We start from the raw sequence: 15,138 nt of genomic DNA on the forward strand, positions 1-15,138 counted from the left end.
GCTGCTGGTGTCGGCGGTACCATTAATGAAATTAACAAGTCGGCCGTGCGATTTTAATCCAACGCCGGACGCGCTCGGGCTTTAATTAAGCCTCGTAATTTTTGCTATTGGTACAGGAAAAAAAAAAAAAAAAAAAAAAAAAGAAGTTACCATCCAATGGATACTTTGCTTCTGCGTACATGCGCAAGAGCTTTCTTTGCGGGTGCCGAGAGCTAAACTGCTACAGTAAGTATGGATTTTCGTCAGCAACGTCGCACTTGATATTCCGATGATATCAGACCAGTTTGGTTATTGTATGAATTTTTTATAGTATGTATACGTTATAAATTTTATATATATGTTGGGTCTTTTATCGTGTGTACTTATCCGTCAATCTTCCACTGAAAATTATTTCGCGCTAATGTACACTGTGTTGTTACGCGTGTATTGATTTCAACCATGACTCCTGAGTTTTAAGAGGTGTGAGGAGGGTAAAAATCGTTGTTCTGCGTCTTAAAAAATTTTTCAATTATTTAATTCATACAGGACTTTGAACTAGATTTTTTTTACATGACATTACGTTCATGGACTACGTTGTATAAAAAAAAAGCATAGCCTGGAAAATGTGTATTATTAAGAAAAAAAGAGAGACTTACGCTACATCTAAATTACTAGCGGTGCTATATTTATGAAACAGAGTATATAATTGCAATCAAGGTAAGGTATAATCGTGACGATAAAAAATTGGTTGGATGAAGGTCAGTTCAAGTGTAAAAGAAATAATCCGAGCTAAAAGTATTCTTCTTATCTAATATTTATTGTGCCGTTTTGTAAATATATGAGGTGGTGGTGGTGAAAATAACAGCGTTTATTAGATGTTGCGAGACGATTTCTTTTGCCAAAGTCTTAGCTGACCGTGAAAATTAATATGAGAAATACACCGACACAACTTTTACGAATCTTTTTTTTTTTTTACTTTGAATTTTAAATTGTTAAAAAGCACGTATCGTTGGATTGGTGGATTGTCAATTATACGAGTTATAGCTCGGAAACATTTAATGGCGGATGAGTAAATCCCGAAAATTTTAGTCTGACTTTTAAAGGCACAAGGGTTATGCTGTATTTATATTGTTTTTGAGGCAAAAGTTTTTTTTTTCTCCTAAATGTTATGAAAAAGTAGTCCTGAATGTTTTGTAAAAACTTTAAAGTCGTCTCTGCTGTCCTCCTCGAGAGCTTGGCAGCCCAAAACATGTATACATCGAAACGGACAACCGATAATTATTTAATCAACAGCTTCGATTATTCCAGCTCCTCGTCCGGCGCTCGGATGGCCTTTCCGGTTGGATTTACCGTTAATAAATTTTCCCTGCCCCTTTGACATCAATTTATCGCGTTCCGGGAAATCTCCTCGAGAGAAACCCATTACGTCGCAGCCTCGAGTGAATGGGTAATTGCTGCTCGAGCTGCATTGTCTTGCGACTCTTAAACGAATGTCGGAGATATTGTGCGTCCTGTTGCTGACCAAAAAAAAAAAAATCGCAGAAGTAACGAGATTAGATACAGTAATTATCGGAGCGAGCATATTGTTGACTACAAGAAGAAAAAAAATGGTCATTTCGAGGCATTGTGATTTTTTTTTTTTTTTTGTTGGTATAACTGGAAAATTTTATCGCGCGTCCTTCGGGTATTTTACAGTAGGAAACGAGGTTACTGTGCGTGCATGATTTCTCTCTCTCTCTCTTTCTCGTAAATAACAGAAAAAAAAGCCTTCGTAAATGGTCCTTGTGAAATAAAAATTTGGTCAAAAAAATAAGGGCACACTGCACACAAGGCTCGACCATCACCTCTTTTTTCCCGTGGCCCTTTTCTCCCCCTTTTTTTTTGTTGTACTTGCAATGAGCTTGCGGGTATACAACACACAACGTACGCATAAAGCTTGTCAAAAGGATACACACGTTTTACATGTACAACCAAGATGCTAATTCCCTGCGCATACCTTACATCATGTACATATGTAATACCGCAGACTCGTGATAAGTATATAGAAACAGAGAGAGAGAGAGAGAGAGCAGCGCAGCAGCTTTCATGCGCGTGAATGCACCGGTTGACAGGAGAAAGAGAGCAAGTGCAACTCTCGCCCTTTGAAAGCTGGACCGCTCGTGGTGGTGATGCACGTGTGTATAGGTATAAGGTACAGCAGTTTTTCTATGAAAGCGAGTATGCACACATGTATATACATACAGAGCAGAGGTAAAAAAGAGCAAGAGTACAGTATCCATATAAGTATATATTTCCAACGCGGAATCCTCATGGCTGACCTGGTTATCCACCGTATTCCCCTGTATACGTGTGAAGGTACATGAACGCCAAGGGATGGGTACAGATGGATGGAGATGTATAGCTGGACTTTGGATGAACGGTTGGACAGAAAAGGGGGGGGGCGTGGAAAAGGCTACAACTTTTTCAACTGCACACACGTACATGTACCTATATGCATACCTGTTACGGTTACCCGCAAAAAGCACAAGTGTACATGTATACACACCATATAAAACCCGCCGCGGGCGAATACGGCAGAGCCCCCATGTGCGATGTAGCGGTAAATATGCGCAGCATCCCTGTTTCATGTTCCTATATATACCTGTACGTCCTGGAACTGCTGGACCGTAACTTAATTTTGGGCAGCACGTACGGGGGGAGGTCAACCCTGCAGTTGGCTGGCTTGCCCTGAGTTACGTTGAAAGCTGTACACTTTGAGTTGAGAAGAAAAACAAAAAAATAAAAAATCAAAGAGTACTCATCGTGTCTTTGTGTTTGTTAATATGCACACGAACGTGAGATTTGTGAAAAGCTTCTCCTTTTTCGCACTGGGCTACTTTTACCAATACCCTCTTTCGGCTACGAATCACCCCCTCACGCGGCGGGGTGTTAAAAGTCCGTTCGAGAACAATGGAAAATTTTCAAAATTTCGCGCGCATTGTTCGCGAGCTTTTTCCACCCCCTCCTCCTCACTGTTTCGCGCTTCTACGTAAGCCGATTATTTCGACAATCTTCTTCTCTCCCGACGAAAATAGGTGTACATCCACGTGCGATAAAAACCCAAGGCTCTGGCATATTCCGTATTTGTGATTTTGTTAATCACACGGGCTTTTGCATATATATTTCTGAACCTCATGCCCACGGGTTTCTTCAAAACACTATTGCACGCACGGATCCCTGGTACGTGTAACAGGTGGAGGAGGAGAATAATGGAGCTGTGTGTGTTTCACAGTTTCCGCATATCCAATGGCGGGGGGGAGGGAGGGTGGCACAACCATATCGAAAATTCTGCCGGAGAGAAAACACAATGGCCAGTTCTATTTGCGGCTCTTCGAGCAATAACGCGCATGGGACGTTGTTGTTTACCTTTAACGCGTTGCACTGCTACACCTACATCGCGTAACAAGCCACTCGTTATGCGAATCGAAAAGTTATTCCAAGGGGGGGAGGTTAATCGGATCCGAACACCTACGCTTTGTGTTTTTATGTTGCGCGCGATAATCGAGCTTTTGCGCTCTGTTTATTGGCCCGCGTGCCAGGGCGAGGGAGAAGGAATTTCGAGACTGTTCTACTTCCGCCTTACTTTTCCGCGTATTGTGACGTGTTTTTTTTTTTTTTTTTTTTTTTTTTTCAAAACTGCGAGCTTGCGAAAAAGCTCCGCGAACGTTAAATTTTCAAGTTAAAAGCAGTAGAACGCGGAGGATTTTTTCCAGAAAAGAATTGTCCGTTTGTTATATCGTTAGGGTGTAAGTAACGGTAATAGATGCTATTTACTTTCCGAGAAACGTTTAGGTACGTCCGCCACGGTGTATATTTCACGTGGCCATTATCTAATCGGCTTTTGCGCGGCACATCTATACATTTACTTGAAGTACATATAGACGACAGAGTCTTTTTTTTTTTACTTCACTTTCGCGTATAGATGTGCGTCACGATAGCTGTTTTTTTTTTTCATGGGTAACCGAATTTTCGTATATTATTTATTTGCATATGGTACGAGAAAAAAAAAACACCCAGATCTTACCAAAAGAATAGGTTATTGTTTTATTAGAATCACTCACTCGAGCATCGATGGGGTTTGCTACTAACACATGAATCATCGATAAATGTCTCTACAGGTATATGCCGAGGTATATGCGTAAATGTAAAAACTACACTACCACGTCAAGTAGGAAAAGGAATTCAATGTTAAATGAGACTATATTTTTTGGTCAGTTTTTGGAAAATTCACAGACAAGTACATCTACTTCTTGCAACATGATATTGCGTCCCTCCTCTGATGTGATACAACGACGACAATGATATGCAGCTCATACTACAAGCATTTTTAAATAGCTAGCAGAACACGCACAAGACGAGCTTTCGTGGTGCGGTTGAGGAAAAAAAACTGAAAAACAAGAAAACAAATGACCTCATCCACCTGTGATTTATTAAATTAATAAACAGGAAACACAAAGTGGAGACAAATAAAAAATCTGGAAGCAAGCGCTGCTTTTGAAACAAAAAAAGAAAAAAAACTTTTCATTGCAGCTTCTCCTTGTCGCGTCTTGGCCCCGACGCAACGGCATTAACCGTCAAATCCCCCGACGCGCAGCAGCACTGGCAGCCTCCACTCGCTTCGTGTACCAATTTAACGCTCGATTTGCGCCCTTTGCACTCCTCCCCCGCGCAGCCAGCCATCAGCTTGTGCCACACCACTACAACCATTATACCCCGATGGCCATCTAGCGCCACAGCCCTCCTCGATCTTCGTCAAACATGCACCAGCATGGGCCCTCTTTCCTCGGTCTGTCTCGTTTTAATTCTGATGTGTATACGTACGTACATTTCGTACGCAACTGTGTGCACATCGTGCTTTTTTTACTCTCTGCTACAGCAATACCGTTTCGAGCACAAACATATGTAATACGAGTACAAGGAATTTGTGTCACACAAAACGTTATTATAAACGTAATAAACACAAAGACGACTTTTTTTATTTACTAACTCACGGTATTATTATTTCTTCTGTATTTTCATTTTCATCTGCGCGATGAAACTGAAGACAATGAAACTTATTTCAATCGTTGTTTCTTGCAAAACAAAGTTTTTACAATAACACTCATTATTCATTATAAAAGAACTCTCAGTGTTTTTATTTTACATTCAACTATACTTTCCTTCCTTGGATCTCAACACTTGAAAATTCCCACTGGCCATTTAATACCACGTGTCCCAGCATAAACCAATCGAAAACGCGGCGTCACCTGATTTTTGTTTTCAAACGTACATCCCACGATGAAACACGTGACAACAGGGAGCAATGCGTTGTCTATAGTCAATGACGAAACAATTTAATGAAAAATCGTCTACGGCACGAATGAAAATACGAATGCGTGGTTCTTTTAATTAAAACGACGACACAGAAGAGTTTAATCTAATAAACGTGAGCGGAGCAATTTTGTATCGCATCTCATGTACAAACCGATGTATTACAATTGCCTACGCGAGAGCGCGTGATGATGATTGCTCTTCCAAGAGCTAAGTACAACCGCCACTTTCGACTACCCTCGAGAAATGAAATCTGCTCACTTTCCGTTTCCCTTTGAATATAGAAGATATGAGGCTTAAACATATATCATTTAGGTATAGTTGAATATGTTACGACGACGTTTGTTACAGTACACGTTTGAAAAGTGTATAGTTGAAATTTTGTTTTTTATAAAACACATCGTGTTGGCGTGGATAAGAACAAAATTAATGGTGCACCAACTGGTTAACCAGTTCCATTAAATTAGACACATTTAAATGGGATAAATCAATGTAAGAAAGCTGTGTAGTGTAAAAGCTGAGCTGTCATTGGTTTAACACGCATACCAAGTGTGTAAAACCTGTGACATAAGTGTTTTACTATCTACAGCTTTTTTTATGCCAATCGTTGAAAAAAAAAATTGTTTAGTTTACTAGAAATAGGTGAAGTAATTTATTTTTTTTTGGTACTGGTATTTTCAATTTGGTTTTTTTTTAAAACGTTTGTCAAGACTCCATGATGCATGTCGTAAAAAGCAGAAATTCTGATTACACGCTTTAAACGTGTACCGACGTGTACTTCATCACACTTGGACTTTACAGTGTATGCATGGGTTCATTAACTTGCGGTTGACTTCAATTCAAATTCCAATTGTTCTCTCGAGAGAAGTATATCGTGTCGAAAACACCCCTACCACTGCCGTCTCGGGAGTCCGTCGTCCGCGTACATAAGTACTCTCGAGCCACGTGTGGAGGGACTAAACGAGCGTTTGATTTAATTGTGATTTGGGGCTCTTGGTCACGGCAGGAGTCGATTGAACTATCTTAAAAACAAGAAAATGTATAAGAATCAACATTAGGGTTTGAAACAGTGTTGAACTTTACTTTTACGTACAAAGCAAAAATCAAGCTACCTACATTCTTCCCTCCACTTTGTCATTATTTTGATATTAGTGACATCGTGTGCGTTTGCTTCGTACTTAGATGCTCGTACAAGTATGTGTACGTACAGATAAATTTAAATTAATTTAAATCCCAAATAATTAAATTAATTTAAATCCCAAAAATAAATTTAAAAGCCAAAAGTGTCATTATATAAGTGCGTCTATATCGAAGGCAAAAAGATATAATGATGGTAGTTTTTGTTTTCTTTTTCTTTTTATAAACAAATGTACACATTAAAAAATCGAAAACTTTAACATCAGAGTCCACGCAACAGGTCTTAAGTTTATTGGAACTTGATTCCTTTTGTGACACTACATTTTAAGTGTGATTTGCACGATTGAGAGATATATTATCTATTAGCTAGAAAAAATATAACTTTTTAAATTCCTCACCATCCAGTTGAACGAATTGAGTTTTCACTATTTTGTAGTTGGTTATTGATTAACGCAATTGGGTTATTACTGGGATATTATAGAAAATGGAAAATTGACTCCCCTGCTCGTGCTTGGATGGTGAGTCCCCCCCCCCTCAACCCCCGATAACAACTCGAACGCCGTCTATGTTTGGACGATTGGTCTCTCAATGGATGCTTTATTTCAAGTTGCGAATATCCAATATGTCTAGTATGAATATGCACACAAGTACACTAACAATGGTCTGGAATATAAAATAGGTGTTTTATGATACAAAAAAAATCCAAAAATACCAAGAAAACCATATATTTCAATTACTTAAGGACATCAATTTTACTAAAAGTGTTGCATGAGCTTAAAGTTTACACATTACATAAAAAAAACAATTTTGTTTCACGTCATACAATTTTCTTTTACAAAATCTTTCAAAATGGCCAAACATAAAATTGGAGGACAAAATGTTTAGTAGTAATATTTGTAAATTTTTATTGTACATTTTTCTTTTATATCTGTAGAAACTTAAAAAAAAATCTAAAAATTGTTCAATGAGGACTCACACTTTACTCAACATATATATTTTAAGCGTATTTTGGTTTTTTTAACTCTAGATATTAGTAAATTAAAATAAAATAAATGGTACCCAATGATGTGTTTGATTAAGGACAATTATTTATTTTACAAATAATTTTTTTTCAATTACTACAGTTTAAATTAATATTGGACGTAATAAAGAGCACAAAGTAAAAATGTTTACAAGTATACTATCGTATGTACATAAATGGTAATGTAACATGTAGCTACAAATAATTTTATTGGGTATTTAAAATATAGTTCTTACTGTAACAACAAAAAACTTTTGACTATTCCATTAAGTTTGGTACCGATTATTAAAACCACAATATCTACCAAAGTTAACAACATTATGTATTTCATTATTTATATAGAGTATTAATATACTATCTTATCTTACACGCAAAACTCTGCCACTTGATATTTTCACTGTTCGTGAGATATACATGAGAAAAATTAAATTTAAAGTATTACGTTACTGTTTATCCGGTACTTTTAAAATAATTGAACTTTACCAATTTCGATACCATAAGGTATAAATACGCTTTCCTTTCCTGATAATCTGATTTATGTGTGTCACTCATAGGAAAAAAGACCTAATATTATTTTACTTTACTCTTACACGTACACTTCTGATCGAATCCTCCAATAACACTGACATTGGTCGCTTTAACGAATTTCGTTCCTGAAGACTTTACATGAAAAACACTGGAAAATGAAGGCAACCCTAAACGTACATCTAGTGAATTGTCCGTTTGACTCATAAGATCTGATTTTTGAACACAACTCATCGAACACACTTGGCACGTGTGGGGCCTCTCACCCACGTGACTCTTCTCATGTGTTTTAAGAGCTGATTTTTTAATGAAACTCTTAAAGCAAACTTGGCAGGCATAGGGCTCCTCCCTTGTGTGATTCTTCTCGTGCCTCGTAAGATCTGATTTTTTAATGAAACTCATCGAACACACTTGGCATACGTGAGGCTTCTCTCCCATGTGAGTTTTCTCGTGCCTCGTAAGATCTGATTTTTTAATGAAACTCATCGAACACACTTGGCAGGTGTGGGGCCTTTCACCCGTGTGAGTCATCTCGTGCTCCCTAAGATGATATTTCCAAGCAAACCTTTGCGAACACACTTGGCATACGTGGGGCTTCTCCCCCATGTGAGTTTTCTCGTGCCGCGTAAGATCTGATTTTTGAACGAAACTCATCGAACACACTTGGCAGACGTTAGCCCTCTCATTCGTGTGAGTCATCTTGTGCTCCCTAAGATGATATTTCCGAGAAAACCTTTGCAAACACACTTGGCATACGTGGGGCTTCTCCTCCGTGTGAGTCATCTCGTGCCTCGTAAGATCTGATTTTTTAATGAAACTCATCGAACACACTTGGCAGACGTGAGGCCTCTCATCCGTGTGAGTTTTCTCGTGTGTTCTAAGATTACATTTCTGAGCAAACCTTTGCGAACACACTTGGCATACGTGGGGCTTCTCTCCCATGTGAGTTTTCTCGTGCCTCGTAAGATCTGATTTTTTAATGAAACTCATAGAACACACTTGGCAGGTGTGGGGCCTTTCACCCGTGTGAGTCATCTCGTGCTCCCTAAGATGATATTTCCAAGCAAACCTTTGCGAACACACTTGGCATACGTGGGGCTTCTCTTCCATGTGAGTTTTCTCGTGCCTCGTAAGATCTGATTTTTTAATAAAACTCATCGAACACACTTGGCAGGTGTGGGGCCTTTCACCCGTGTGAGTCATCTCGTGCCTCGTAAGATCTGATTTTTGGATGAAACTCATCGAACAAATTTGGCAGGTGTGAGGCCTCTCACCCGTGTGAGTCATCTCGTGCCTCGTAAGATCTGATTTTTGGATGAAACTCATCGAACAAATTTGGCAGGTGTGGTGCCTCTTATCCGTGTGAGTCATCTCGTGCCTCGTAAGATCTGATTTTTGAACGAAACTCATCGAACACACTTGGCATACGTGGGGCTTCTCTCCCATGTGAGTTTTTTCGTGCCTCGTAACATCTGATTTTCGGATGAAACTCATCGAACATACAATGCAGATGTAAACTTTATTACCTGTGTGTGTCCTTTCATGCGTAATAAAAGTAGATTCGTGAGAAAAACTTTCCAAACTTTGGGGCTTCTCACCCATGTGAGTCCTTTTGTGTCTCGTAATATGGGACTTTCGAGTAAAGCTTTTAGAGCGCACTTTGCAGACGTGGGGCTTTTCCCCTTCGTGAGTTTGCTCGTGCCTCGTAAGATTACATTCATCAGCAAAACTTTTCGAACACTCTTGGCAAGTGTGTGGTTTTCCTCCAGTGTAAGTCCTGTCGTGGCTAGTGACATGGGAATTTTGATTAAAGCTTTTCGAACACACTTTGCAGACGTCGAGCTTATAATCAGTGTCAGTCATCTTGTGCTTCATAAGAGCTGATTTTTCAATGAAACTTGTCAAACACACTTTACAGGCGTAAGCCTGATTATATGAGTGAACTCGTTTGTCTTTGTTGAGTACATCACTTGTCTTGCTAGTGGCACAAGATACGTTGCAAGAATAAGAACTGTCTCCTTCTGCCATATTCGTGAACGATATACTAGAGGAATTTACACTAGCTACGTTTCAATCAACTTAGTAGTGTAAGCTTTGGTATTATTACTGTTGCTTTTTGTGAGTGAAAATATTCCTGCTGCAATTTGATGACGTGGTCAGGTGGTTATCAAGTTAATTTCCTGTTAAACATATTTTCGTTACTGTATAATTTTAAAATTAGTTTTCCCTATTTTATTAAGGACTTTTCAACACGATAGACACGACAGACACGATGACTGGGAAAGTTCTAAAAAGATATGTATGTTCATACCAAATATAGAGATTCTCCTATTAAATTCAAAGTGGGCTTACGCTCCATAAAATTTTGAGATAGTCCGTCGTACCGTCGATATTTTAGGATTAAACATAATCTTAGTTTTTGGGGCAGTAAATCGATTTTTTCTTTATTAAAATAAATATGTACCGGATACTTCTATCTCTAGTGCAGTCGATTATTGTTTCCGACTCTTTGTGGAATAACTTATCTCGTCTTGAAGCCCACAAAATTCAGAAATTTACTTTTGAACATTTATTTACTATAATAAAATGAAATAACCATTTATTTACGTACAAAATGTGTATATTGTTTATCAAGTATTGTTAAACTATTTTTGAAACACTTATTCTAAAACGATTTTTTTTTGCAGTTGAATAAGATACTGAGACTTGTACGGATGGAAAGATACAGAAAGTTTAAATACGTGAATGAATTCTAGCATAAAATATATATATAAATTTATCTGAAAGCGATTCATATTTTTGACAAGACAGATAACGCTAACGAGGTACTAATAGGTTTTTATTGCACTCGTTGGGTCAGGTAGTTATGAAATTCGAACTCAAGAGCCTAATCTGGGAGCTTCAAATTTTTACCTGAATGTATCAGCATAGAGAGGTGGGGGGCCGCTGATATCGGAGAATCCTCTTGAATCTTCCAAATTTTACCACTTTGAATAAATTAACATTGGTATGAAATTGACGCTTCCAATTGAGGTTAAATTCTTATTTAAGCAATGATTCCTAGCAACGCTGGCCGAATGCAAGTTGTATTTGCTGTTACTGAAAAATATATTGAAAAAAATTTTCTGGTGCCTAGATGTAAAATAAAATGTGGCAACATCGCAGCTGACTATTGCAAGCCTTGATAATGAGGAAACAGTCTGGAGTAGAGGTAGTTGTGATATTAGTCAGTACAAATGATATCATCTTGCCTTCGAAAAAAAAAATATATGAAAATACAAGGAAGCAAACTATTGTTACAATTAAAAATTCTTATAGATAAAGGCTGGGTGCATGTACAATGCTCCCTCCGTATCAAAATGGATTTTCCTGAAGTAAAAATTATTGAGGGTAGTTTTCACTGATAATTTCGAGGTGAAATCAGTAAAAATACGCATTAAGGACGTTTGGTAGAGATAGAAACCCTGTGATGAATCTTTTTGAAATTTTAACCATTTTTTTTACACAAGATAACAAAATCACATGCTTGTAGTGATCGCAGAGACTAGAGTCTGTCCTAATTATTTAACATATCATTTTCAATGAGACTTTTCAAGTCACATAAAATTCAAGAATTTTATTTACATTAGCTACGAATATAGTTGTGTGGACACATATCTGTCACAAGTCCTTTTAATTATTTACTCATTTTTATTACATTGTTATAACGAATAAAAATCAAATACTTACATCTTTAGCTCAAATACATTACAAATGTACACATAAGCTGCCGTAACCGACGCAGCAGACAGTGCAGAGTGCAGACGTGGTGTGCATGAACACTCACACATTGGAGACCCGTGTGGCGATGCCAAGTCTTCACTCATTGTCCTTAAAAGTTACGATGGCGCTGGGTGCGAATAAACGATCCTAATTTTTCACTATTTCGCCAGTGAAAATCTTGATCACTTGCGCAAATGGTGAAAATTTCACTACTACAAGTTTAGAGAGTATTTCCACTTGAAAAGACACACCTCTTTTACAAGGACGAAAAATTTGCTTTAGCCACACAGTGCGGAGCAACGGGCGTAAAAACGCAGCTTTTAACGCATTCGTGTGAAATCACCGTAGAGAAGGAAAGTCGTCCTTCCGTACACACGTGGTACACGCGCGAGCGAATCGAGAGGGAAAATCGGGCGATATTCTAGTGGCGCGGAAGTCAGTGGGAACAAGCACCAAAAAAAGGGGAAGGAAAAACAATAACTATACTTTCCTTCCTTGGAGCTCAACACTTAAAAATTCCCACTGGCCATTTAATACCACGTGTCCTAGCATAAACCAATCAAAAACGCGGCGTCACCTGATTTTTGTTTTCAAACGTACATCCCACGATGAAACACGTGACAACAGGGAGCAATGCATTGTCTGTAGTCAATGACGAAAATATTTAACGAAAAATCGTCTACGGCACGAATGAAAATACGAATGCGTGGTTCTTTTAATTAAAACGACGACACAGAAGAGTTTAATCTAATAAACGTGAGCGGAGCAATTTTGTATCGCATCTCATGTACAAACCGATGTATTACAATTGCCTACGCGAGAGCGCGTGATGATGATTGCTCTTCCAAGAGCTAAGTACAACCGCTACTTTCGACTACCCTCGAGAAATGAAATCTGCTCACTTTTCGTTTCCCTTTGAATATAGAAGATATGAGGCTTAAACATATATCATTTAGGTATAGTTGAATATGTTACGACGACGTTTGTTACAGTACACGTTTAAAAAGTGTTTAGTTGAAATTTTGTTTCTTTACAAGATGCATTGCGATTGTATTGTGGTAAGAATTTGAAGAACAACAAAATCAATGGTGCACCAACTGGTTAACCAGTTCCATTAAATTAGACACATTTAAATGGGATAAATCAATGTAAGAAAGCTGTATAGTATAAAATCTTGGCTATTACTGGTTTAACATGCATACAAAGTGTGTAAAACCTGTGACAGAAGTGTTTTACTATCTACAGCTTTTTTATGCCAATCGTTGAAAAAAAAATTGTTTAGTTTAATAGAAATAGGTGAAGTAATTTATTTGTTTTCGGTGCTGGTATTTTCAATTTGGTTTTTTTTTAAAACGTTTGTCAAGACTCCATAATGCATGTCGTAAAAAGCAGAAATTCTGATTACACGCTTTAAACGTGTACCGACGTGTACTTCATCACACTTGGACTTTACAGTGTATGCATGGGTTCATTAACTTGCGGTTGACTTCAATTCAAATTCCAATTGTTCTCTCGAGAGAAGTATATCGTGTCGAAAACACCCCTACCACTGCCGACTCGGGAGTCCGTCGTCCGCGCACATAAGTACTCTCGAGCCACGTGTGGAGGGACTAAACGAGCGTTTGATTTAATTGTGATTTGGGGCTCTTGGTCACGGCAGGAGTCGATTGAACTATCTTAAAAACAAGAAAATGTATAAGAATCAACATTAGGGTTTGAAACAGTGTTGAACTTTACTTTTACGTACAAAGCAAAAATCAAGCTACCTACATTCTTCCCTCCACTTTGTCATTATTTTGATATTAGTGACATCGTGTGCGTTTGCTTCGTACTTAGATGCTCGTACAAGTATGTGTATGTACAGATAAATTTAAATTAATTTAAATCCCAAATAATTAAATTAATTTAAATCCCAAAAATAAATTTAAAAGCCAAAAGTGTCATTATATAAGTGCGTCTATATCGAAGGCAAAAAGATATAATGATGGTAGTTTTTGTTTTCTTTTTCTTTTTATAAACAAATGTACACATTAAAAAATCGAAAACTTTAACAAGCAGAGTCCACGCAACAGGTCTTAAGTTTATTGGAACTTGATTCCTTTTGTGACACTACATTTTAAGTGTGATTTGCACGATTGAGAGATATATTATCTATTAGCTAGAAAAAATATAACTTTTTAAATTCCTCACCATCCAGTTGAACGAATTGAGTTTTCACTATTTTGTAGTTGGTTATTGATTAACGCAATTGGGTTATTACTGGGATATTATAGAAAATGGAAAATTGACTCCCCTGCTCGTACTTGGATGGTGAGTCCCCCCCCCCTCAACCCCCGATAATAACTCGAACGCCGTCTATGTTTGGACGATTGGTCTCTCAATGGATGCTTTATTTCAAGTTGCGAATATCCAATATGTCTAGTATGAATATGCACACAAGTACACTAACAATGGTCTGGAATATAAAATAGGTGTTTTATGATACAAAAAAAATCCAAAAATACCAAGAAAACCATATATTTCAATTACTTAAGGACATCAATTTTACTAAAAGTGTTGCATGAGCTTAAAATTTACACATTACATAAAAAAAACAATTTTGTTTCACGTCATACAATTTTCTTTTACAAAATCTTTCAAAATGGCCAAACATAAAATTGGAGGACAAAATGTTTAGTAGTAATATTTGTAAATTTTTATTGTACATTTTTCTTTTATATCTGTAGAAACTTAAAAAAAAATCTAAAAATTGTTCAATGAGGACTCACAGTTTACTCAACATTTTTATTTTAAGCGTATTTTGGTTTTTTTAACTCTAGATATTAGTAAATTAAAATAAAATAAATGGTACCCAATGATGTGTTTGATTAAGGACAATTATTTATTTTACAAATAATTTTTTTTCAATTACTACAGTTTAAATTAATATTGGACGTAACAAAGAGCACAAAGTAAAAATGTTTACAAGTATACTATCGTATGTACATAAATGGTAATGTAACATGTAGCTACAAATAATTTTATTGGGTATTTAGAATATAGTTCTTACTGTAACATCAAAAAACTTTTGACTATTCCATTAAGTTTGGTACCGATTATTAAAACCACAATATCTACCAAAGTTAACAACATTATGTATTTCATTATTTATATAGAGTATTAATATACTATCTTATCTTACACGCAAAACTCTGCCACTTGATGTTTTCACTGTTCGTGAGATATACATGAGAAAAATTAAATTTAAAGTATTACGTTACTGTTTATCCGGTACTTTTAAAATAATTGAACTTTACCAATTTCGATACCATAAGGTATAAATACGCTTTCCTTTCCTGATAATCTGATTTATGTGTGCAACTCAT

The sequence above is a fragment of the Copidosoma floridanum genome, unplaced genomic scaffold (genome assembly GCF_036245765.1).
Source record: "Copidosoma floridanum isolate Cflo_tuat_1 unplaced genomic scaffold, Cflo_Japanese_pri ptg000019l, whole genome shotgun sequence".
Lineage (NCBI taxonomy): Eukaryota > Metazoa > Arthropoda > Insecta > Hymenoptera > Encyrtidae > Copidosoma > Copidosoma floridanum.